This window comes from Ovis canadensis, chromosome 13 (assembly GCF_042477335.2).
Source record: "Ovis canadensis isolate MfBH-ARS-UI-01 breed Bighorn chromosome 13, ARS-UI_OviCan_v2, whole genome shotgun sequence".
NCBI classification, from domain to species: domain Eukaryota; kingdom Metazoa; phylum Chordata; class Mammalia; order Artiodactyla; family Bovidae; genus Ovis; species Ovis canadensis.
The window spans coordinates 50,959,332-50,985,971 of NC_091257.1; the positions used below are offsets into that span (position 1 = coordinate 50,959,332).

A 26,640-nucleotide genomic window follows, 5' to 3' on the forward strand; every position below is an offset into this window, starting at 1 on the left:
TCTAAGCCAGGCTTCAGCAATACATGAACCATGAACTCCCTGATGTTCAAGCTGGTTTTCGAAAAGGCAGAGGAACCAGAGATCAAATTGCCAACATCCGCTGGATCATGGAAAAAGCAAGAGAGTTCCAGAAAAACATCTGTTTCTGCTTTATTGACTATGCCAAAGCCTTTGATTGTGTGGATCACAAGAAACTGTGGAAAATTCTGAAAGAGATGGGAATACCAGACCACCTGACCTGCCACTTGAGAAATCTGTATGCAGGTCAGGAAGCAACAGTTAGAACTGGACATGGAACAACAGACTGGTTCCAAATAGGAAAAGGAGTACGTCAAGGCTGTATATTGTCACCCTGCTAATTTAACTTCTATGCAGAGTACATCATGAGAAACCCTGGACTGGAAGAAACACAAGCTGGAATCAAGATTGCCAGGAGAAATATCAGTAACCTCAGATATGCAGATGACGCCACCCTTATGGCAGAAAGTGAAGAGGAGCTAAAAAGGCTCTTGATGAAAGTGAAAGAGGAGAGTGAAAAAGTTGGCTTAAAGCTCAACATTCAGAAAACGAAGATCATGGCATCTGGTCCCATCACTTCATGGGAAATAGATGGGGAAACAGTGGAAACAGTGTCAGACTTTAGTTTTGGGGGCTCCAAAATCACTGCAGATGGTGACTGCAGCCATGAAATTAAAAGACGCTTACTCCTTGGAAGAAAAGTTACGACCAACCTAGATAGCATATTCAAAAGCAGAGACATTACTTTGCCGACTAAGATCCGTCTAGTCAAGGCTATGGTTTTTCCAGTGGTCATGTATGGATGTGAGAGTTGGACTGTGAAGAAGGCTGAGCACCGAAGAGTTGACGCTTTTGAACTATGGTGTTGGAGAAGACTCTTGAGAGTCCCTTGGACTGCAAGGATATCCAAGCAGTCCATTCTGAAGGAGATCAGCCCTGGGATTTCTTTGGAAGGAATGATGCTAAAGCTGAAGCTCCAGTACTTTGGCCACCTCATGCGAAGAGTTGACTCAATGGAAAAGACTCTGATGCTGGGAGGGATTGGGGGCAGGAGGAGAAGGGGACGACCGAGGATGAGATGGCTGGATGACATCACAGACTCGATGGATGTGAGTCTGAGTGAACTCCGGGAGATGGTGATGGACAGGGAGGCCTGGTGTGCTACGAATCATGGGGTCACAAAGAGTTGGACACGACTGAGTGACTGAACTGAACTGATCACAGCCTTGGTTGCCCTGGCAGCTATCTTGTGACCATGTTGCTGCTGCTAAGTCGCTTCAGTCGTGTCCGACTCTGTGCGACCCCACAGACAGCAGCCCACCAGGCTCCCCCGTCCCTGGGATTCTCCAGGCAAGAACACTGGAGTGGGTTGCCATTTCCTTCTCCAGTGCATGAAAGTGAAAAGTGAAAGCGAAGCCACTCAGTTGTGTCAGACTCGCAGTGACCTGGGACTGCAGCCCACCAGGCTCCTCCTTCCATGGGATTTTCCAGGCAAGAGTACTGAAGTGGGGTGCCATTGCCTTCTCCAATGCATGATAGTGAAAAGTGAAAGTGAAGTCGCTCAGTCGTGTCCAACTCTTAGCGACCCCATGCACTGCAGCCCACCAGGCTCCACCGTCCATAGGATTTTCCAGGCAAGAGTACTGGAGTGGGGTGCCATTGCCTTCTCCATTGTGACCATAAGGAGAACAAACTTGAAGATGAAGTCAGTAGATGGCAGAGGAGACAAACAGAAGCACTCTGGGATCTGGATGACACCTTTGAGTTCATCCTGTCTCTGAACTCTGTTCAGGTGTTTATGCCAATTAAAGTTATGGTTTCCTAACTCAAATACTTTGGGGTTTTTTCCTTTTTTTTTTTCTATATGCTTCCATATTGCTCACATTTCTTTTACATTTAGTGTCTATTCTTTTTGTAATTAGGGTAAAAGCTGTTTATATTTTGACAAGTTCATATAAAAGGAAACAAAGATCCTGAAAATTCTTTAAGATGTATTATTTAAAAATGGAAATTTAAAAAGTAGGTCACAAAGTTTTTGATTGAGATGATCCAGTTTTATTTTTAGAGGTACACATAATGTTATATATGCATATAAAAAATCTAAATGAATGCATACTGAAAAAAACTGCAATTATTTTTGAGTAGTTGGATTATATGTGACTTTTTTTCTTTTTGTCTGGTTTCTATCTTTTTTCCTTTCTCTTTCTTTCCAAAAGCGATGAACATGGAATGACTTACATAAATGTACCTAAAGTTTTAAAAGATAAATTTTATTATATTTATGTTTTTATCATGCCTTGTGGCACATGGGATTTTAGTTCCTTGATCAGGGATCAAACCTGTGTCCCCTGAATTGGGAGCACAGAGTCTTAACCACTGGACCACCAGGGAAGTCTTTTTTTTTTTTTTTTTTTTTGACCATGCCTCACAGCATGAATACAATTTTAAATAAAAATTGAAGCACTTTGATTTGGCCACCAAATAGTTTTTTATCCTCTCAGATTTGAGTTTAATGATATTTTTCAGGTATTAAAATGAAAGAAAAAACAGACAACTGAAGGCACCTCCTCTTCTCCCAACCCAGACATTAAATACAAAGACTCCACCGTCTTGTTGGATTCAAGTAGAACTGGCTCCCCCAACACCCACAACTCTTCCAACTAGAACACTGAAGATGTTTTATCTTTCTTCTCATGAGCTTGAACCTTCCCAGCACTGGCAGATTTAGGGTCCTAGCTGATATCAGTTTGCCCTGGAGGGTTTAACTTCAGATCTACAGTAAACCCAGTGTCTGGTCATATGATGAGCAAATAAAGCAAAAGAGGGCTCTCCATGCCCTGCAAACAAATGTTTGATCCAAAATTGCAATGAGAAATTAGTCTTTAGCATTTTCCTCCCTTCATTTTAGTATTACTGCTCATTCTTTCCCTTATTGGAGTCCTTGCCTCAGAGATAACCAGTGTTTTCAATTGGGTGACTATTTTTCCAGATCTTTATTTCTTTCATTTACTTACACGTAGGAATATATTGACAAACACAGGTTCTCCTGTCTAGATTTGGGGCGTGTCAGTAGATGTGTGTTGTTTACATAAGTGGTGTCATGCTGTGTATATTGTCCCACATTTTGCTTTTTAAAGTTGACATGTGAGGATTTTTCTGCTTCAGAACAATATAAACCATGGCACATTTTTGAAAACTTGCTGCCTGGGGACTTCCCTGGTGGTCTAGTGGTTAAGAATGTAGGGGATATGGGTTCAACCCCTGGTCAGGGAAGATTCCACATGCCTCCGAGCAACTAGGCCCAAACAACTGCTGAAGCCCACGTGCCTAGAGTCTGTGCTCCGAAACAAGAATCCACTGCATTGAGAAGCCCGACCACCGTGACTAGAAGGTAACTCCCGTCGCAACTAGAGAAAACCTGTATGCAGTGACAAAGGCTGAGTGCAGCCAAAAGTAACATAAAACAAAAAGACAGGACTTTTAAAAAACCCCAAAACTTGTTGCCAAGTATTTCCTAGTGTGCAAATGCAGCTGTTGACCCTGTCCCTATTGACTGACATTCAGGGTATTTCCAAATTTCCACTCTTAGAAACAAGAGTACTGAAAATCTGTGTACACCTATGGGCCATTAGTTTCCTAGGACAGGAGCTGTGAAATCAAACCCTGGGCTGAAGCCTCCATGCATTTCAGGGTTTTTTTCTAATGTATTAATAAATATACCATCTGAGTGCCTCCCTCTGGTCCTGCATGTAGATACACATGTATATATGAGGTGATGCCCTGGAGGACTAGCCACAGGAAGTCTTTAAAAATGAGGTACTGTCAGTGAAATAATTTCCTGAGAAATCTGTATGCAGGTCAAGAAGCAACAGTTAGAACTGGACATGGAACAACAGACTGGTTCCAATCAGGAAAAGAGTACATCAAGGCTGTATATTGTCACCCTGCGTATTTAACATATGCAGAGTACATCATGAGAAACGCTGGGCTGGATGAAGCACAAGCTGGAATCAACGTTGCTGGGAGAAATATCAATAACCTCATTTATGCAGATGACACTACCCCTATGGCAGAAAGTGAAGAAGAACTAAAGAGCCTCTTGGTGAAAGTGAAAGAGGAGAGTGAAAAAGCTGGGTTAAAACTCAACATTCAGAAAAGTAAGATCAGGGCATCCGGTCCCATCACTTCATGGCAAAGATGGGGGAACAATGGAAACAGTGAGATGCTTAATATTTTTAGGCTCCGAAATCACTGTAGATGGTGACTGCAGCCATGAAATTAAAAGACGCTTGCTCCTTGGAAGAAAAGCTATGCCCAACCTAGATAGCATATTAAAAAGTAGAGACATTACTTTGCCAACAAAAATCCATCTAGTCAAAGCTATGGTTTTTCCAGTAGTCATATATGGATGTGAGAGTTGGACTATAAAGAAAGCTGAGCACTGAAGAATTGATGCTTTTAAACTGTGGTGTTGGAGAAGACTCTTGAGAGTCCCTTGGACTGCAAGGATATCAAACCAGTTAATCCTAAAGGAAATCAGCCCTGAATATTCATTAGAAGGAATGATGCTAAAGCTGAAACTCCAGTACTTTGGCCACCTGATGCAAAGAACTGACTCATTGGAAAAGACCCTGATGCTAGGAAAGATTGAAGGCAGGAGGAGAAGGGGACAACAGAGGATGAGATGGTTGGATGGCATCACCAACTCGATGTACATGAGTTTGAGCAAGCTCCAGGAGCTGGTGATGGACAGGGAAGCCTGGCGTGCTGCAGGCCATGGGCTCACAAAGAGTTGGACACGACTGAGTGACTGAACTGAACTATCAGTGAAAAGTTGCAAGACCTTGGACCTCTGACTCAGGTGCTTTGACTTACTGTCAGGTGGGTGTGCATCTCAGCTCACCATCTCCATGTTGTGCAGGACACTCATGTCTTCATAATCATTTCACTTCTATGTCAAGCTCCCCTCTGCCTGGCACCAGAGGCAAAGTGTCAGTCAGACGAGCAGATCCCCATCCAGTCATTGTGTGGCATTGTCTGGAGTCCCTGTTCCCGTGGCAGGGCTGCCTGTGGTGGAGGACCAAAACGGGACTGGACCCCCGTGGACCCTGCTGCAGGGATGCTCCTGTATCTCTCTGCCCCAGCTGAGATACCAGATACCAGGCCTGGCTCTTCCTCAGCTCCTACCAACCTCCCGGGGCAGAGAAAACACTTGACGCTTCTTTGACAGGTGGGTGTGTGGGGAATGGCATCCGGCTTCCCCACCCCTCTGTGAGCTGTAGCTTGGAGCCAGGCTGCTGTCTCACGCCAGCTGCGGGCCTGGGCGCTGTCTGCTAAGTAAGGAGGAACTTGGGGTGGGGGTGGGCTCTCTGTATCCCCCAGCATGTCTGTGGTTTCTCCGCTTGGTCCTGGGCTGGGGGGCGGGGGGTGGTGGTGAAGCTGGCCCCTACCTAGGGTGAGCACAGGTCCCTCTGTGCCCCTTTGCCTAGGATAGTCCTGGTTGGCCCCTGCGGTCTGAGCATCACTCCTCATAGCACTGTCTTTTGCTTTCCGCAGTGTCCCAGTTTGACTGTTAACCTCTATGGTTACTAATCCCCTCCCCCATTCTTATTTCCCTGTTTCCTTTCTGGCGCTCCTCTCTCCCCTCCCCCAACTCAGAGAATGTGCATCTCATTGCAGCTTGGAAACCCTGACTTTCACCATCACCTCATATTCTTTCCAATCTGGTGTTTTTGGCATAAAACTGATGCTGTGGCTCTTTCAAGGCCAGGCTTTTGATACTGAAAAGCCCAGATGTATGAACCTCCAAAAAAGCATTTCCTCTGCTTCTCCGAGGTAATAAACCTTCCCTGAGATGTACAAGGGTGGCCTTACAGTCGACTCTGACCAGTAAAGGGCATGGGGTAAAAATAAACTACCAGCAATGAGAAACACATGGTCTAGGAATCGGGAAAGTACCCACTACAGCCCCTCCCTGGTGTCATTCCTCCTGAACTCCTGGGGGAAGCTGTCTGCCCTTAGAGGGGGTCTCTGCCACCCCCTCCCCAGGGAGAAAACCTGCATGGAAGCTGGGTTCCCTGAAGAGTCAGCTGGCCCAGAACCATCTAGGGTGACTTTAGCCAGCTACTGGCCAGGTGCCAGATTGTTGTTGTTGAGTCACCAAATTGTGTACGATTCTTTTGGGACCCCATGGACTGTAGCCCACCAGACTCCTCTGTCCATGGGATTCTCCAGGCAAGAACACTTCAGTGGGTCACCACTTCCTTCTCCATGCCAGCTCATTAGCATCCTGCAAAGGCCCTGAAGGTGGACACCCCTGGAAAGAGGGAGATTCTATATGTAGCTTGGGGCTTCCCTGGTGGCTCAGACAGTAAAGAATCTGTCTGCAATGCAAAAGACCTGGGTTCGATCCCTGGGTTGAGAAGATCCCCTGGAGAAGGAAAGAGCAACCCACTGCAGTATTTTTGCCTGGAGAATTCCATGGACAAAGGAACCTGGTAGGCTACAACCCATAGAGTCGCAGAGAGTTAGACACAACTGAATGACTTTTACTTTCCATAGGGAACAGCTTCTTTCTCCCCATGGATGCTCTTTAGGGGGTGCCCTCCTTTATTCTCCTTTTCTGTACCTACTCCCCACAACACTCAACATTCCAATGGCACCTTTTCCACAAAATTTACCCTGATTCTGTCTGATAGAAATTATCCCTCTCGCTTATAAATCATGTCTGATCTCATTATCTTTTTTTAGAACACTCAGAACTTCCTATTTTGGATCATAACTACTACTAGACAGTAAGAGTCATGAAGGCAATTTTTTTTTTTTTGTAATTTTCCTAGGAATCCCACCAGGATGACCTCTGGAGTCCCAGAGTTTGGAAAATGTAGGTCTGGAATGGGAACAAAGACTGCTGAATTTCTTTAATTAAAAGTAATTAAATTGAATTTAAATTGAATGAGATCACACTGAATCAATTGGAAGGAAGTTTCTGCCACTCAGTGCAATGGGCACACAAACTAGGAGGAAATGAGGAAAGTTACATTTTTTGCATTTTTCAGCTGTGGCCTGGTACCTACCCCACTGCATTTGGGATTTGTGTGTGTTATCACAACTATTGAAAATAGTTGTAATAACAGTGTCCAATAGTGTTCATTGATGGTTTATTATATACCAAGTTCCGTTCTAAGGGCTTTCCATGTGATGTTAGAGATAACATTGCCCCATTTTACAGAAGAAAATTGAGTCACAGAGAGGGTGAAGGGATTACCCAAGGTCAAAGTATACATTGGTCCTACAGACTGATGACAAGCCCTGGAATGGAATTTGGGACAGGTCACCCCAGGACATGAGAAAACTGGTGTGCGGAAATGAGGGAAACTTCTGAGAAAGTTGTGGACTTAGAAGTACTAGTGGGTTGGGTGAGAATGCGTTTTAAATAAAGAACTATGGTTTCTGAGCTTGTGCAGCAAAAGTAAATTTAGGGGTAGAAAAGGAGTGTTTAAAAAGCTTTTCTGCGAATTCCTACATGAGCTGAACTTTGTCCTGGAAAGAAATGAGTTTTGTCTCTTGTAGCTCATAGTTCCACATCAAGGACCCCAACTCTGACCACCCAGGTAGAGAGCCCTGGGCTGCAGGCAAACTGACCCTGTTTAACCTGCCATGAAGCCACTGCAGACAAGCCGTGCTTTGAAGGACGATCCCAGCTTCCAGCACCAGAGGGACAAAGCACTCCCCATCCGCAAGGGGATGAGGTTTTGCTTTTTGTTTTGAGAAAACTTCTGAAAGTTTCCAGAACAAAGGCCTTCTCTGCTCCTCCTGATTTTGTCAGTGGCAAACAAGACATTGGGCAGTGGACTGTCATATAGAAATGGAGGTGGGCATGGGGACTTCTGCAAACCGGAAGGAACCCTGCCAACTGCAGAGGTCAAGGCTCAGCCCCCTCCTTCTATTCTGCGACAACAAGACCCAGAGGGCAGGTGGGGAGCAGGGGAGGCAGAACTGGGCATCAGGGTGAGGAGTCCACCTGCATCAGTCGCTCCCTTTTTAGGAAAGGCAGTCACTGGCAGCTCCACACGCCAAACTCTCCAGTGATAACCCCCAGGTAAGGGAGGAGATCTGGGAGGGGAGCCGGCAGCTTTGAGAACTCCCATGCAGTGTGGCTTGGGAGCAGAAAAGGACAGAGCCCCGAAGGATGCCTGGGGCCTGGCACCTGGGGCCGCAGAGCGTTTCCCTCTGTGGTGAGGGCACTGTGCCTGCAGCCAGGAGAGGGCGCTGTGAGGACCGCCCGGGAGGACAGGGGATGCTCAGAGGAGGAGGCGGGGCGGGGACAAGGAAAGGAGGGGGAGTTCAGGTTTCTCCTACACAGATTGTAAGTCCCACCCCTCCCCCAGTTTCCAGAAGTGAGATGCACCCCCAGGAAGGAGTGGGTACCTGAATGGTTGAGAAGTCATGATCTGGATTGATTAAGACCTCACTCTGCCACCCTGCAGAATGAGGAGTGGTGGTCAGTAGTGATTGTCTGAGACAAAAACATAATTATACAATTTTACATTTCTTGTACACCTGAGCTTAAGGCCTGAGTGACTGGTACCCACTCTGTTTTAGGCAGCTTATTAGACCCTTTCCTACTCCAAAAGGAGCTCCTGTTAACTCTTGAAGAAGCAGGGATGTCACCACTCCCTGGAAGGTGGTGAAAAGTGCAGGGGTTTGCTGATGTCTGCACATTTAGGTGAGTGGCATTTGGATTTGGGATGTGGCGTGGAGAGGTTTGGCTCTATGGAAATGAAGTTGGTGCGAGTTCCTGTGGAAAAAGGGTTTTTGTTAACATTTTTTTTGTTACTGTTTGTAGGCAAGAAACAAAGAATAGAACAGAAGCGTCTGCTTCTGAGAGAGACTCTGGGAGACCCTCGGGGACGTGCGGCGTTACAGTGGCCCTGTGCGACATGCGAAGGTGGGCCGCAGCCCCGCCCCGGTCCCTGGGGTATTGTATTAAAGGGCAGTCAGCAGGGACACTGGTCCCCTCATGTGAGGGCCACAGACAGGCTCCTCTGGGCAGCCTGGCAGACAGTGGACATGAGACTGGAGTGGGCAGGTGGAAGGAGCACGGCAGCAGAAGACCCAGCCGTGGAGGTCATGGAGGGCGAGGAGGCAAGGACTCTGGATCCCCATGGAAGATGCCTGGCCTGGAAATGTAGGTTCCATGTGAGTGTGAAGAGCTCCATATGTATAGTGAAAATCCAGTCTTGTCTTTTCTACATGAAATCAAATTTAGCTAAAGGTTCATTGGCTTGGCTAACAGGATGGCCCAGTCAGTCACTTTTAGGAGACTGTCTCCAGGTGAAAGCATTGCCCCTCCAGGTACCAAAATGTCCCACATGGAATCTGTGAGTAAAGGAGGCAGATGGTATTGGGTAAGTTAGTAGGTATAATTTTAACCATCACCACTACCACCCCTCCGGTCCCTGGCCAAGTGTATTCTGGGAGTATCCCTAAGGGAGAACCAGCAACGCTGGGGAGAGCATATGCTGCATCCCTGCACGGTGTTTCTCCAGCTGGCGTAGGATTGGCTGCCAATAGACCATCCCTCCCTTCTCCTGAGCTGCCTGCTTCTGGTGTTGGGATACCTAATAAGGTTAGGGAGTCTCGTGGGCGTAAGCCCACGGCCTGCGTTTTCTCTGTAAAGTGGGTTCCGTGGTCAGAAGACATGTCGTGGGGGAGAACATAAGCCGTCCAGCACGTCTGTAGAGAGAGTGCTGGCGAAAGCCTGACGACAGCAGGGGAGCCACATCCAAATCCGGAGCAAGTGCATGTCGCAAAGGGAACAGTCACCCTTTCCCTGATGCAGAAGGTCCAGGGCCATGAGCCTGCCACCTGGCAGCTGGCTCCACCCCCAGAGTTCCTCACGGCACTAACCGTCCCTGCTGGTCACCCTGTCCATCAGGGTACAATCTTAGGAGTTCTCATTTCATTTAGTCCTTACCACAAGCCCATGAGGACATACTGTTCATATGTCCTATTTTAAGGATTAAAAAAATGGAGAAACAGAGAGACCAAGTAACTTGCTTGAGGTCACACAGCTAGGAAGGGGTGAAGCCAACATTGGAAGCAGGCCCTCTGGGTCCAGAGTACAGCTCTTAATGGCCACCTTTGGTCTCATGGCACATCAAGTATGTTTGGGGCTGGCTCACACCCCCACTCCCCTTGTGTGTGTGGAGAGAGGGGGCGTTTGGCACTCCCTCCCCAGGGCCACAGCTAATTATCCAGGGGAGGGTACCTGACAGGACAGGCCTGAAACCTGCAATCTGGTGGCCTGGTGGAAAAAGTGAATTGCGCTGACCTAGTTTCTCTCCTGGGAATTTGAAACAGGGAATGGCGCAGTGATTTTGGAAGCTGAGGGGGCCCTCCTCCTTCCCCCTCTTGAGACTGTCCCTGAGCCCCCATAGTCTGGCGCCTGTCCTTAATCTCCCTTTCCTGAGGTAACTTAGACTCTGTCCCTGGTATCCAAATGATTCAGCTCAGTAATTTACTTTCTTTTAAGAATTTATTCAGATCAGTTGAAAAGTGAATAAAATACCTCAGTAATGCTAGGTGAGCATCGACCTTCTAGTTTTTCCCCTTTTCAATTAAACAATATGCAAAGGGGCTTTCCTGGCGGCCCAGTGGCCAAGAATCTGCCTTGCAACACGGAGGCCACTGGCTCGATCCCTGGTCCTGGAAGAGCCCACATGCCACAGAGCAAATAAGCCCGTGAACCACGACTACCGAGCCTGCACATCACAACAAAGAATAGCTCCCACTTGCTGCAACTGGAGAAAGCCTGCTCACAGCAAGAGACCAGCACAGCCCCAAATAAATAAATACATATATATTTTAATGCAAAAATATATGGGGTGATGTGCAATGGCCACATTCACAAGTGAAAGCTCAGGAGTCAGACCTCAGCCAACACTAGCAGGAGGGGGAAACACAGAGCGTCCTTAACCTGCAGGGTCCATCTCACGGCCACAACAGGATAGGGACACAGATGTGGGCCACGAGGTCTTCCACGGAGGAGAGAGATGGCTAACTCGGCATGAGACGTGACTTCCTAGGCAGCAGGCATTTTGCAGAATATTCTAGAAGACATACCTCCTCAACTTTTTTGCCATGAAGAGTGGAGACAGCTAGAGCCAGAGAGGGGACCTGGGGGGAGGTCGACATGGTCTCAGCGTCCATCTCTCTGCTGACGGCCAGGGTTGGTCCTGCTGACGGGTGTGCAGATGCTTTCCGTGTCCCCTCAGTGTTACAACAGAAATGGAAAATGGTTGTTGTTTTTTTATTTTTTCTGCTAACATGCAAGAGAAACAAACGAAAGAGAAAATGGCTATAAAACCCCCCAAGAATAGGCCTGTAAGAGTGAAGCAATCCTGGTTTTACTTTAGCTGTTTCTCGTCTATGGCACACATAACTAGACTTGTCCTTCACAAAGTTGATTTGTTAATCACTCTCTGATTCTGTGTGAATTCTATCCTGCACCTGGCATTCTTCCCCCCCTGCCCCACTCCCTCGTAGCATTCTTCATTTCAGAAAGAAGGCCACAGGCAGATAACTTTGGAAAAGACCAGCCCCAGTTACCGAGTTGCCTGATGCCAGCTGTGGCCATCCTGAAATCTTGCAGAAGAAAGAAGAATGCAAGCCATCCCTACTCTGAGCCTTATCTCCTACCTCAGAACTGTGAGCCCTGACTATAACACCTGTCCCTTTCTCCAGGGATGGGGGCACTGTGCTTGAGGCACTAAACTGCTGTGTTCCCTCTTTGCTTGTTGAAGAATAAAACTACTCTTTCTCTTTATTCCCCAAATCTGTCTCTGTATTTCTTTTCAGCATCAGTGCACAGAGAGTCAAGATTTTGGCGACAACAACACACACTTCCTTCCTCACACAGCCTGCCTGATGGAGCAGAGGAAGACATTTCTCCATCAAGGGTGCATTCGTGTCTGTGCTCCCTGCCAGAATCTCTAAGTACACTCTTTGATGCCTGCGACAGAAGATGAGGTGGTTGGATGGCATCACCGACTCAATGGACATGAGTCTGAGTAAACTTCAGGAGTTGGTGATGGACAGGGAGGCCTGGCATGCTGCAGTCCATGGGGTCACAAAGAGTCAAATATGACTGAGTGACTGAGCTGAACTTAACTGATGATGCCTGCCCGAAAGAGCGTGGGTTGAAGAAAGGTTTCAGGGTATTAGACACGACCAATCTTCCCTGGTGGCTCAGTGGTAAAGAATGCACCTGCCAATGCTGGAGACACAGGCTCGATCCCTTGGTCAGGAATATGTCCCAGAGAAGGAAATGACCACCTACTCCAGTATTCTTGCCTGGAGAATCCCATGGGCAGAGGAGCCTGGTGAGCTACAGTCCATGAGGTTGCAAAGAGGCAGATGAGATTGAGCATGTGTGCAATCCAGTAGCCTGCCTGTCAAAGGATAATTTATAGATACTCAGTACTTAAAATGTGAGCTTTAAGCAATTTCCTAGAGAGAGAAAAGCTATCTGTAATAAGCTGAAGCTACCTTGTACATGGGGCTTCCCAGATGGCTCAACGGTAAAGAATCTGCTGTGCTGGAGACATAGGAGACACAGGTTTGATCCCTGGGTCAGGAAGATGCCCTGGAGGAGGGCATGGCAACCCACTCCAGTATTCTTGCCTGGAGAATCCCATGGACAGAGGAGCCTGGAGGGTTACAGTCCATGTGGTTGCAAAGAATTTGATATGACTGAAGCGACTGAGCATGCACACATGCTCTTTGTACTCACTGTTCATTTAGTATGACAAATCCTTTGCCTCTGTGAACCTCTGGGCTCTCACTCAGTCCTTTTTGGATAACCATGTGTTCTTAAGCCTCCCAGAATCAGCTACTGCATTGTGTTTATCTTTGTGTCCAGTACTTGGCACAGGGTGGTTGCTCCAAGTATTTTGGCCAAATAAAGGAAAATTGTAGAAAGACATCCCATCCAAGAGCACTGGTCTACATGACACAAGAATGAAGAAGACACTATAGTCAAGGGAATTTGAACATTGAGAGTGAAGGTCAGTAAAGCTTTGATGACAACAAAAGGAAGATATCAGTTGAAAAGCCAGCTGCCTCTGGACCCCAACAGCAGAAAATAAAATGGAAAAGGATTTGGAGAAACAAAGGCCCTGAGATTCCGTAACTGGACAGAGGGACTCGACCCTGCTCTGAAGATTCAGCTGCTATTTCATAGCATCAGGGTAACCCTTTTTAGGCAGGGGGGCAGGGTTGGAGATGACATGGACATAGGAAGCATGAAGAATCTTGAGAATTGAGTCTTGAGCAAGAACTAGACCAGAGGTCTGCTTTGTTTTCTGAGGAAATTATGTATTTGAAGACACTAAGACCCTCACCTGAAAAGAGCCTTGTTCTTTCAAAACAACCCTTGGCTGGCCAGGAGTGAAAAAGCTGTCACTGCTGCAAGCTCTGAAGGAGGCACACACCCCTGTGCCCACTCCAGGTGGAGAACAAGGAGCAAGGTAGCTCCTCCCAGCTGGCAGGCCCGGGTCTCCCCAGGGAGCTTCCTCTTCCACCACGGCAGGTGACTTGTCCCCTGCAGGTCATCGTGGCTGCAAATCTGTCACTGGTAGGTGTCTGTCATCCTGCCCATTTCCAAAGGGGAGCTTTTATGGTGGCTGACATGACCCTGCTCTATCACCGTATGCTGAGTGTGTATTTGGAGGGATGGAAGTGGGATTACTTGATTTTAGTTCATGCCTCCCCACTGCCCCAGACCACAAGGAGCCCCACCCAATTCTGAGGGAGAAAATCGTGCATCAGAGAAGGCTCTGGAGTGCGGGCTTATGCAGGAGCTGGACGGCACTTTCCACTGAGAGGGACGGGAGGGTGTGTTCTATGGTGTAGGAAGGAGGCTGCCAATGAGCATTTGGTGCCAAGAGGAGCAGGTGGCAAAGACCAACAGTGCTCACTGAATCCTGTTTTCCTCCCTCTAGAGGACAGTCCGCCTGCAGCTCCCAGCCTCCTCAGCAGCGAGGGGGTACATGTCATGACTTCTGACCAGTGGGATGCGGGGGAGGACCCATGGGGGTCTCCCTGGAGAGCGTTTCCCCTTCTGATGGCTGGATGTCAAAGTCATCTTGAGAGCTGACCAAAGACAGCTGCTCCCCATCAGCTGGCCCCCAACAAGGAAGACACCTTTGAACCCCCAAGTGAATAAGAAATAAGCTTGTGTTGGGTTCAGCAGCTGAAATGTTGGGTTTATTACCACAGGTGCCAATCCTTGTCAAATGCACAGCTTTCCACTTATCATTACCTGAGGCAATGGTAGTTAAGATCACCTGCCTGAAGCTATTCTTGGCGTTCTTTGCATTATCGTGGGAAAGAAGGCCCCTGAAGAGGAGAAAAAAATTTCACCTGGGGAGGTGTGCTTTCAGAGAAATGTGATTAGACCATTGAGAGAGATTCGCCCTACTCTTGGACCTGAGGCTGCTGACATAGGACACAGCTCAGTTACGTTCAGACTTGCGGGTAAGATCATGGTGCTCAGGATGGTTGGGTCTGGAGATGCTGCCTAGAAAAGACTCATGCCTCTATGAGTGATGTTTGCATCATAAAATGAAACATTTTGTGTTATTTCTCCATCTTTATTAATCAATTACTTTTAATATTTGAAGAGAGTAGTTAATAACATAAGAAACCTTTCAAAACAAATTAGATGTAAAAGGCTACTAATAAAATAGTAGGCTCGGCATAACCCAGATTTTAAAAAGCAAGCCTCAAGTCTATGAGTACATTTATATAGACATTGACCTTGGAGGATGACACCAAAATGCTGATTGTTCACTTGTGGGTAGTGGCGCTGTGATTTTTTTTTATTTGCCTTCATTCTCTTTGAAGTTTTCCAATTCTTCTCAATGGACATGCATCATCTCTGGATTAAGAACAACAATGAAGACAATAGAAGTTATTTTTAAGGAAAAGAAAAAAAATGTTGTCTTGCAATAAAGAAAAATCTAGTCTCTTCACCCCTCATTACTATGAGTTCTTGGTCAAGGTTACATCCCAGCAGAAAACTGGGGATCCTTGAACTCATCAGTAAAACCAAAGCTGCAAACAGCAGTCTGGTATGGGTGGTTGAATGAAGTCATGTTAAACCCAGATCTTGAAAAGCAAGGTGATTTTACTGTGAGTTGATATGTTAAAGAGCTCTACTTCTTTCCATTAAGCATGTCGGTACACTCCTGGTATACTTAATCTTTTCTTGGACTTCAGGGCTGATCTCCAGCAAATCTAGCCATGTGAATGTCACAATATCACCAGCCGCAAAATACCGCTTGCCTCCTGCTTACACGATCACACCCTGGTTGAGAATGTGTTGGTGGTCTTCCTTTTCTGAGAAAGAGTTCCACCAGCAGGTTGAAAATCTTTCACATTCCAAGGAAGAGGAAGATTGACCAAAGCGAGAGTTTCCAGAAGGTTAGCTACCACGCTAACCTTCCAGAGGAAGGCTGAGATGTCAGTGACCTGCCCCCTCCTCTTCAGCCACCATGGAACCTCCACTCTTCCTCTAACATCCTTGCGTTAGAATTCATCCTGTGACACAAATGCTCTTTTACTGGACAGATCAGACCTGTGTTCTTTGTATTGGAAAGTCCTCCAGTTCAGAAAAGTTTTCAGCTTTCTGTTTGGATGGAAGCTGGGGAAAATGCAGTGGGGTTGGATTTACTTTCACAGGATTTCGTGACTCTGTAAATGCTAAGCATTTGCTCCAGAAAGATCTGACAGCCAGTGATATAAACACAAGAAATATAAATACATATTTGAGTGAAATATGGATTATTGTAAGGGTGTCAACTTTGGAGGTCAGCAGACCCAGGGCCAAACCCCAGCTGGGTCACCAACAAGTTGCATGAGCCAAGGCTAGCTTTCAGCTTTTCTGAATCTATTCTTTCACTGGGAGAGGGGGTGTCCTACAACTTATCTTTTTTTATTATTAATATATTTATTTATTTGGCTATGCTGGCTTGTAGTTGCAGCATGTGAGATCTATTTCCTTAACCAGGAATCAAACCCGGGCCCCCTGTATTGAGATCATGGAGTCTTAGCCGCTGGACCACCAGGGAAGTCCCCTAGGGCCTGTCTTCAAGTGTCGTTAGAACTAAGTGACAAACATGGCAAGCACCTCGTCTAGTACTTGGCACACAGCACAGGCCCAGTAATGTTGGTTTCTTTGACGCACCTCCATGGCTTGTTATGAGATTTGATTTGGGGAGAGGCTGAGGCAAAATAAAGCCAGATTGGAGGAGCATGTCAATTGAAAGCCAGGATGAGGATGCAAGGCAGAAGGTGAGTATATAGAAAGAGAAACACTTTTATGGGTCCCATGTAAGCAGAAATAAGAGCTATCTTGAGGGCTGCCCATCAGGAGAGCCAACCAGACCTTCCCCTGAGAATGATCCCTTTCATGGGCCAAGGATGGATCACAACTGGTCAGCTTACAAAAGCCGCCATCTTTCATGCTTAGCAAAGAGAATCTTTCTTCTTTTTCTCCATTTTAAATAATCTTTCACATCAATTTTTAAAAGTTGAAGTATAGTTGATTTACAATGTTGTATTAGTTACTGCTGTATACCAAAACGACCCAATTATCCACATATATACATTTTTCTTTTTTAAAATATTCTTTCCCACGATAGTTTATCATAGGATATTGAATATAGTTCCTGTGCCATACAGTGGGACCTTGTTGTTTATCCACTCTCTATGTCTGTGAGTCTGTTTTTGTTTAGTAGATAGGTTCATTTGCATCGTATTCAGATTACGCATATAAGTGATATATGGTATTTGTCTTTCAAAGAGAAGTTTTCAAATGGCAACTGTCATCATCACAATGGCCACATTAATTATGAATGTATAATATTTCTTTCACTTTTATATTAATTAAGAAGTCCCAATGCTACTTAGAAATCAAACTTCATGGGTTGCATGGTTTAGTCAATTAGGTTGAGATTATACTGCTTACATTTTTCAGCAATTACATGTGGATCCACCCTTCTCAGCTATCTGGTTTAGAATCAGCATCTGATATAAAATTAGTTGAGTCCAAGGATTGTCAGGTCAATCAGTTAATCTATATTGCTGGGTCAAATCCAGGTCTGAAGAGTCACTAAAAAATTCCAGTTGATCCACTGCAGCTCCGTGGCTTGGCTTTCTTTGATCTTTCAGACCTAACCTTCTATGTGGCTTCTTTATGGCCCCCTCACGACAGAGCTGGCTTAGATGTCCCAGGTGGAAGAGCTAGATAAGTAAGCTTTTGCTTTGGTATTTAAAAATCTCTATAGCAGAAATTTGTGTTTGTGTACATAAAAAGCACGCACCTGCATACAGCAAAAGGCAAACCTGCTTACCTTTCATTTTCATCCTTCAGTCCCCTCCCCAGAGGAAACCATGTCTAACAACGTAACACGTTCTATCAACAGATTGTCGCGTCGTTTTTATGTGATTATACTATTCATACATATTCAACAGCTGACTTTTAAAAGTCTTAACAGTGTGTTATAGATATTTTTTCACATCAGTAAATACACACTTTTCTTATTTTTCCAACAGCAGAGCGAGAAGAGCAGTTAGACTGCAGGGAAAAAGAACGGGAACTAATGCAAACTGTGTTGTAACAAAATGTTTCAGTGAGGATTAAAGGAAACATGAAGAACCACACAGCACGTGCCCCATATCCGTCACCTCTTCCATGGATTCATTAACGGAGCCATAAGCTCTTTCTAATGGACGGAGGAGCCTCGTAGGCTGCAGTCCATGGGGTTGCGCAGAGTCGGAAACGACTGAAGCAACTTAGCAGCAGCAGCAAGCTCTTTCTAAAGTGTAGCTGGTACAAGGAGTGCGACAATCAACATTCTCATACATATATTTTTGAACACTTACTAGTGTTTTTACAAAAGTGAGAATGAAGGGTTGTGTAGGCTGTTCATACAGAGGGAGGTTTGCCTAACTGCTTTCCAAAAGTTGTACCAATTTACACTCCAGCCAACCGTGTATACATGGTGATCTATTTCCCCCTCGCTTTTGCCCAAAGTGGGTTTTATTTATTTAGCTATATATTTTAAAAACTATATTTTTAGCATTTAGCAATTCTTAGACATGTGTTTGATCCCTGGGTCGGGAAGATTCCCTGGAGACGGAAATGGCCACCCACTCCAGTAATCTTGCCTGGGAAACCCCATGGACAGAAGAGCCTGGCGGGCTACAATCCATGGGGTCACAAAGGGTCGAGTGAGACTGGACTTACACACACTCTCATTTATTGACTTAGCTTTGGCTGCACTGGGTTGTCGTTGCTGAGCGGGCTTTCTCTAGCTGGGGCAAGTGGAGGTTACTCTCCGTGGCTTTGCTCAGCCTTCTCACTGTGGTGGCTTCCTTTGATGTGGAGAATGGGCTCTAAAAGCAAGAACTGCAGTAGCTGTGGCGCTTGGGCTTGGTTCCTCCACAGCATGTGGGATCTTCCTGGATTGGGGATCAAACCTATGATCCCTGCATTGACAAGTGGATTCTTAACCACTGGACCACGAGGGAAGTCCCCAGACTGGATTTTATAATAAAATTTCTCATCGAGTAGGTGACTATAACTGATCTTTGACACACTGAATTACAGTATAACAAATACTTTACCCAAAAGACCTCCAAGGCAACCAAACAGAGCAGAGACCATACATTATATATTCAAATTTTTAATAGAATGTTCTCACTTTTATCTAGCATCCAGATTTATGAAATCTTGCCTTTTCTTCCCATAATGCTTCTGTATGACTTCAGTTGGAAACTTAGGGTATATGAAAATCAGTTCTTTCCCCTTCAAACCTAAGGACCTTGTGATTACTTAAGTATTCAGGGGAGGTTAGGTTCTAGTTGCTACAAGCCTGCAAAGTCCTGTCATTAGAATAAAAATATGTTGGTTTTCTCCACACGGCACATCTTCCCCCAAGTTGTCTCTCGGAGACTGTGAATTGAGTGGGTCCTGGCTGCAGGGATTTCGTCTTTATCACAGATTAAGATCTTCTAGAAGCAACTTGAAAATGCCAAGGTTAAGTCAGCACAGTATTCGCTCTTTTCTCACTCCCTAAATTAGAGATCATGTTTGCAAGTTGGTTCTGTGTGAACTTGAAGAAAAGCCACTCCTCACCCTTCGCCAAGCCTCTGGTTTTATTTGTCATCTTGCTCGCCCTCTGCTGGTCATTCAGTAGAAGAACATGAATGATTAGAATTGTTCTCTGATCGTGGGAGGCTTCTCTTAATTGGTTTCTGTTTTGGGAAATCAAAATTCCAGTTGCACTTCCTAATTCTAAAAATGTTCAACTCATGCATTTTAGTGGATTAGATTAATCTGAATTACTGAGGGTGTTTGGAGGTGGGCTTGAGGTGGAAGAAAACTAGTGTGACCTCTTTTTATATAGGTCTTACTGTTTAGCTCTTCAAGAGTAGATTTTCTCATGTGTATAATTTTCTCGTGTGTATAATTGTACATCATAGTTCAGAGAGTAGAATGGACATTAGTGTATCCTGCCAATCTGCGGAACTCAGCTGAAAGTATCCTGAGACTGAGAAAGAACTCAGAAGTAGACACCTTCTGCTCATTACCTGACCCCTTTACTCAACAGAGTCTCGTAGTGTTTTCAAAGTCCTAAAGGCTCCATCTGACTTGTAAGCACTACACAACACCATTCCAGAAAATCCTCAAAGCTCATCGGCATTACGATGACGCCAAGCCATTTAGGAGTCAAGCGCTCTGGTCCCTCTGGGACGCGTACACAGGACAGCAGAGCACTAAGAAGGCAGGTGGAGGTCTAGACTACTCGCCCCAATTCTTCACGGTGTCACCTTCATCTTCTTCTGGTAACAGCACCACCATCCCTTTGGGAAATCGCTGTTTCTCCTCCACGTGTCTCCAGGGATTCTAATCATATTCCTTGGATTCCTGGCCACAGGGTTAGACACAGAAGCCAGGCCTGAAAAACCACAACATTACACCTCCCTGGTCAAAATGACTGGCAAATGACCCAAACCTGGCCCTTTCTCTGGGGTTTCATACGTTAATGCTGGGAGAGAGAAGCGTTCTCTCTCTTCTAGGGTCACAAATCTGAGATTAAGAAACCTGATCCTGTCCACGGTTCTTCTCTCTCACCTGCATCATGGTAGACACCTAGGATAGCAGGTATGGAAGAAGGAGATCTCGGAGCTGAAGTATATCGGAGGTAAAATTTCTGAAGGATTGATCTGGAGGCAAGAAATGAGCAAGAGGAGAGTCAAGGATGACTTCCAGATTTCTACCTCTGGTTCCTGGATGAATGTATCACCATTTGTTGTTATAGGGGGAGAGCCAAGAGTGGGACTGGAGAAGAACCCTGGAGCTGTGAGGTGACAACCAGGAGTCCTGTTTTGGATGCATGGACCTAGAGGTATCTGTGAAGACACCAGGTGGCAGGTGCCACGTGTGTGGTTGGATATGTGACTTTGAGGCTGGGGAGAGAGATGTAACTGAAGAGACTAATTTAGAAACTGTGACGTATACAATGTAAGTGAAGATATTGCAGTGGATAAAAATATTTAGGTATTGAAGAGAAGAAGACCCAGAACCAAGTTTTGAGGAGGATCAAATTTTAATGATTGAGTCGAGAAGAATTTAGGGACTTCCCTATAGTGCAGATGGTAAAGAAACTGCCTGCAATGCAGGAGACCTGGGTTCGATCCCAGGGTCAGGAAGATCCCCTGGAGAAGGAAATGGCAACCCACTCCAGTAGTCTTGCCTGGAGAATTCCATGGACAGAGGAGCCTGGAAGGCTATAGACCATGGGGTTGCAAAGAATCGGATAGGACTTATCGACTAACACACACACACACAGAGAAGAACTTAGCAAATGAACCTAAAAGGTAAAAAAAAAAAAAAAAAAAGGAGAGTGGGACAAAGATATCATAGAACCGAGAGAAGAGTTTTAAAATAGGATAGTGGTCAGCTAAGTCAAAAGTTACTGAGAAGTAGAGAACTTTGAAGTCAGAGACTCATTGGGTTTGGCAATAAGGAGGTCACTGGTGAAGTTGACAAGCATTTTCAGTGGAGTAACAGGCATGGAAACTAGTTCAGAGGAGGTTTAGGAGGGAAACCACCTAACTACAGTGACCAGCAGTACAGATGACATTGTGCGTTTATGGGAGACCCCTTACCCTGACCCCCATACACACACAAAAACACACACACACACATATATACACTCACCACAGTACAGACACATAGCAGTGACTGCTAAAGCTTTTAAAAATGTTTGAAAGACTCTCATTGTATCCCCTGGCAGAAAAATTCATTCCTTGGGTATTTGACTCTAAAACCATCAGAACCTAGAACCATGAAGACTGTAGCAAAAATATTGGGGGAATTCTTAAGTATAGAAGAGAAGGTGCTGGACTTTCTTGATGGCTCAGGGGTAGAATCCACCTGCCAGTGAAGGAGACACAGGTCTGATCCCTGGACCAAGAAGATCCCACAGGCGGAGGAGCAAGTAGGCCCACACGCCGCAAATACTGGGCCCGTGCTCTAGAGCCCAGGAACCGTGACTACTAAAGCCTGTTGCTTCCAAGTCTGTGCTCCCCAGGAGAAGCCAGCGCAATGAGACGCCCACACATGGCAACAAAGAGTAGCTTCCACATGCTGCCACCAGCAGCCCTCAGAGCAGTGACGACTAGGACAGCCGAAAGTAAATAAATAAATAAAATTATTTTTGGAAGAAACCTCAAGAGAAGGTGCTACTCTCCCCTCTCCCATCCATACAGGCTCCATTATTCGTGGTAATTATACTTTGGCCACCTGATATGAAGTACCAACTCATTAGAAAAGGCCCTGATGCTGGGAAAGATTGAAGGCAGGAGGAGAAGGGGATGACAGAGGGTGAGATGGTTGGATGGCATCACTGGCTCAATGGACATGAGTGGGTAAAGTCCGAGAGTTGGTGATGGACGGGGAGGCCTGGCTTGCTGCAGTCCATGGGGGTCGCAAAGAGTCGGACATGACTGAGTGACTGAACTGAACTGAACTGAATGTTCTACAGGGTCACCACCAGTGTTGAATCCAATAATATTGAGCTACGGCTCCAAGGGGAAACAGAGGATGACATTCTCGTGAGCTTCTGGCCTGTGTTGTCATCGACCAAAACACCACTCGTGTTCTGTATTTGCCAACATCCTTGTGAAACAAGCCCATCTCATCAGTCCTGAAGATCTACACATAACACTTAGCAGACACTTAAAAAAATTCTTCCCCAGCCTCCTGCCCTGCAGAGCCTGCCATATCTGAATGTTTCACATTTTTATGCTATACTGGCTTTTGAAAAGTGTGAGCCACCACTGGCCCACAAGAGTTTAATGTTTTCCTGATGCTGGGGAATGTGATAGTAAATTTCTTTGGCTTTAATGGCCTCACAGCAATGATGTCCACTGTGTATTTCTTTTTTGAATCTGTTTTACTTGTACTACTTTCCACAAAACAGGCCGGTAAGTCAAAGGACAAATGTTGGGGCAAGAAATAGTGACTTTGGCCAGCAAACCAAGAAGGTGGTGGGCTAATGTTCTAAAGAACCATCTTAGCTCGGAAGAGCATCCAGGCTTCTTTTATGCTAAGGGAAAAGGGGAAGTCAGAGGAGTCAAGATTGAAAGGGTAAACATGAGTGAAGACGTCTTGGGGACACCTAGCCTTCAAGGAAGCATAACATGTCTCTGTTCTATTTGCTCATATAGGCTGTGTCACAAATCTCCTGCAAAAATTTCAAGTTGTTAGCAGTTATTTTTACCTTAGCATTCTTATCTCTTATCTCAGCAAGGCTTCTAGGCTGAAAGCAAGCTTATCTACAAGCAGCAGCCATAACTAACCCTGGTCAGGAACTTTCTTCAGGTACCATAAGAGCTAGTTATGCCCAAGCAACATTTCTCTAATATTTAACTCTTTATGTGCAGAGCTAAAGTGATGGAATATGTAGGCTGAAGAATGATGCGGGCAGTTCCAACATGGTGTTCTGCTCTTCTCTCCTTCAAATCTGCAAGGTTAAACTCTTTTCCATCTCTCCTGTAGGTTCTTCACACACAACAGATACTTACTACTTTCTGGAGTGGCCTAAGGCACAGGCCAGTGAATTTCTTCTTCCATTTTCTGGGTGCCACATATGATGAGCTTCCCTGGTGGCTCAGAGGGCAAAGTGTCTGCCTGCAATGCAGGAGACCTGGGTTCAATCCCTGGGTCAGGAAGATCCCTGGAGAAGGAAATGGCAACCCACTCCAGTACTCTTGCCTGGAAAAATGCCATGGACAGAGAAGCCTGGTAGGCTACAGTCCATGGGATTGCAAAGAGTTGGACATGACTGAGCAATTGCTTGCTTGCTTGCTTGCATATGATAGATTCCTTAACATTAAATCTATAGACATAGCACTGTAACTCATGCCTGAACAGAGTTTATTAAACACACATATTTTCTTCCAAAGACACATCACAACCTTCTTGTGCTCAGGAACATCAGACAGCACTTTGCTTGGGGGCTATTTCAAACAGAACAATCACCAAGAAAAAGCACAGAAACGTGGAAGACGTGGCACTGAACAGACTGCAGAAAAGTCCTTTGTTCAGTGGGAGCTGAAACAAGAAGGTGGTGTCATCTTGTTCAGTCTTAGCTGGAAACCTTGCAGGAGGAGATGGTATATATCTTTAAATGATGGCCGAAGCGCCATCAGTATCAATTATGTGGTTACAAATACGTTTTAGCATGTAGGCAAACTTGCAAAAGAGATCTGCAAATGGCGACTAACTTTTGGAAGGGTTGACTCTGGCTTTAGGCAGACCAGTGTTTTAGTCCTTCCAGGGTCTGTATGATCCCCGCCACCTGCCCACTACTGCATTCTCTTCTCACTCTTCTCTTATATTCATTCAGCTCCTTTCAGTCCATTGATCCCACTAAATCCCCTGCTGCTTTGCAGATTTCACAGGAGCTGTTTCCTGTGCCTGAGGAGCTCTCCACTTGGTTGTTGTGTAGAAAATTTCTATTCATCCTTTGGAGCTTAATTTATTTGTTTATTCAGTTTTGGCTGGGCTGAGTCTTTGTTGTTGTACGGGCCTTTCTCTAGCTGTGGTGTGCGGGCTTCTCATTGCAGTGGCTTTTCCTGTGGCTCCCAGGCTCTAGAGCACAGGCTTAATAATCATGGCACATGGGCTTAGTTCCCAGAGCAGGGATTGAACCTGTGTCTCCTGCATTGGAAGGGGGATTCTTTACCACTGAGCTACGGGGAAGCTCACTTTAGAAGTCCCTTTCTTAGGGAAACCCATCAGGACTATCAGCCAGGTTAGATCTCACTAACACATGGTCTCCTGGCACCAGTGAACATTTCCTTCATCACATTTGCCACAACTAAAATGAACTGTTATATTTATCACAACTTTCATTGTGAAAGTAGGAAATTTGAGAAAATTGGTGGCAAAGGGGTGAGATTGCCATTTTGGACATATTGCACTGGGTATGCCCATGTGGTACTGAAGTGGAGATTTCCAGAAGAGTCAGATACAAAAAACTGTAAATGGAGTGACATGTCTTGAATGCAAAAAATATGTTTGGTTTGTAACAATGTTTAAGTGGTTGTTGAAACCTGAGGTTAGGTGAAATCACCAAAGAAGACTGTGGGAATCAACAAAAGACATAAACACAGACAGAACATAAGGACTTCCCTGCTGGTCCAGTGGTTAAGACTTCCCCTTCCAATGTAGAGGCTGTGGGTTCAATCCCTGGTTGGGGAGCTAAGATCTTACATGCTGTGCAGCACCTCCCCACCCCATAAAAAGAAGCTAGAAGAATCCAAACATTTAAGGGAAGTCAAAGGAGGCGAAGCCTAAAAGACTGATGAACAGTTGTTGGAGACTTGGGAAGAGAATGGCTACACATGCCAGTATTCTCTCCTGGAGAATTCCATAGACAGAGGAGCCTGGCAGGCTATGGGCTACAGTCCATGGGGTTGCAAAGAGTCAAACACAACTGAGTGACTAATGCCTTCACTTTTGTGTGTGTGGGGTGAAGAGAACCAGAAGAGCAGTTCCTGGACTTTAAGAAAGAAGAGAGCTGGGGAGGAGGTCCTAAGATGGTGGAGGAATAGGATGGGGAGACCACTTTCTCCCCCACAAATTCATCAAAAGAACATTTAAACGCTGAGTAAATTCCACAAAACAACTTCTGAATGCTGGCAGAGGACATCAGGCACCCAGAAAAGCAGCCCACTGTCTTTGAAAGGAGGTAGGAAAAAATATAAAAGACAAAAAGAGAGACAAACGAGGTAGGAACAGAGCTCCGTCCTGGGAAGGGAGTCTTAAAAAGAGAGAAGTTTCCAAACACCAGGAAACACTCTCACTGCCAAGTCTGTGGCGAGCCTTGGAAGCACAGAGGGCAGCATAACTGGGAGGAAAACTAAATAAATAATTAAGACCCACAGATTACGAGCCCAACGGTAACTCCCCCAGCGGAGAAGCAGCACAGATGCCTGCATCAGCCACTAGCAAGTGGGGGCTGGGCAGGGAGGCGCGGGCTGCATTGCTTAGAGTAAGGACTGGGCCTGAATGCCCTGAGGGCAATCTGAGGGAAATGTCTTGGGCTAGCAAACCAGACTGTGGCACAGCTACCACACAAAAAGCCCTAACCTAAGACACCATCAGGCCCACTCACAGAACAAAGGACTAGCCCGCTGCAGACCATCCTCCTCCGGTGACTGGCAGCCAGAGCCAGAAGGGGGCAATCGCAGCCCCAGAGAGGCATTATCTACCAAACTGCAAGCAGGCTTCTTTGCTAACTAAGACTTATTTGGGTTCTGGATGGTCAACATCCACCTGAGAAGGTGCACCGGTTGTACACCCAGAAAACTGAGCGGCAGGGACGGGGGAGGCGATAAGTTGCAGTGACCGTGCTCGCCAAACACCTCATTACCTGAGCTGCTCGGACCTGGGAAGGGGACAAAACGCAGGCTCAACCAAGTCTGTGCCTCTGAGGACCACCTGAGTGCCTGAACCTGAGCGGCTTAGACCTGGGAGGTGCATGCAACCCAGGGCAGGCCTCGGACGGTTCCTGGCGGAGCAACCTAGAGCCTGAGCAGTGTGGGCAGGGAGGGCACACGCACCGTGAGCAGGGGCAGGTCCAGTGTGGCTGAGACACTGCAAGCACATGCCAGTGTTATTTGTTTGCAGTGTCCCTCCCTCCCCACAGTGCAACTGAACAAGTGAGCCTAAAAAAAGTGTCCACCATCTCCCCACTTGTGTCAGGGTGGAAATCAGACACTGAAGAGACCAGCAAACAGAAGAAGATAAAACGGAGGGAACAGTCTTGAAAGTGACAGGTGCAATAGATTAAAACCCTGTAGTTAGTACTGACTATATAGGAAGGGCCTATAGATCTTGGGAAATATAAGCCGGACCAAGGAACTATCCGAAAATGAACTGACCCCACACTGCCCACAACACCACCAGAGAAAATCCTAGATATATTTTTACTATCATTAAAAAAAATTTTTTTTTAAATTTCAGTCCTCTATTAC

General features: G+C 45.9%; 2 long non-coding RNA genes across 5 annotated transcripts; both read left to right on the forward strand.

Moving 5' to 3' along the window:
- Window positions 1-1,347: 1,347 nt before the first annotated feature.
- LOC138417474 (uncharacterized) lies at window positions 1,348-11,857 on the forward strand. 4 transcript variants are annotated; one of them, XR_011248143.1, is made up of 4 exons: window positions 1,348-5,248; window positions 5,698-8,746; window positions 8,867-9,208; window positions 11,584-11,857. It is a non-coding gene; the product is annotated as an uncharacterized lncRNA (long non-coding RNA). The 4 variants fall into 4 exon arrangements; XR_011248141.1 differs by having other exon boundaries at window positions 8,867-8,968; XR_011248142.1 differs by having other exon boundaries at window positions 5,698-9,208.
- Window positions 11,858-14,301: 2,444 nt separating this feature from the next.
- LOC138417475 (uncharacterized) lies at window positions 14,302-15,838 on the forward strand. Its single transcript, XR_011248145.1, has 2 exons — window positions 14,302-14,559; window positions 15,304-15,838. It is a non-coding gene; the product is annotated as an uncharacterized lncRNA (long non-coding RNA).
- Window positions 15,839-26,640: the final 10,802 nt, after the last annotated feature.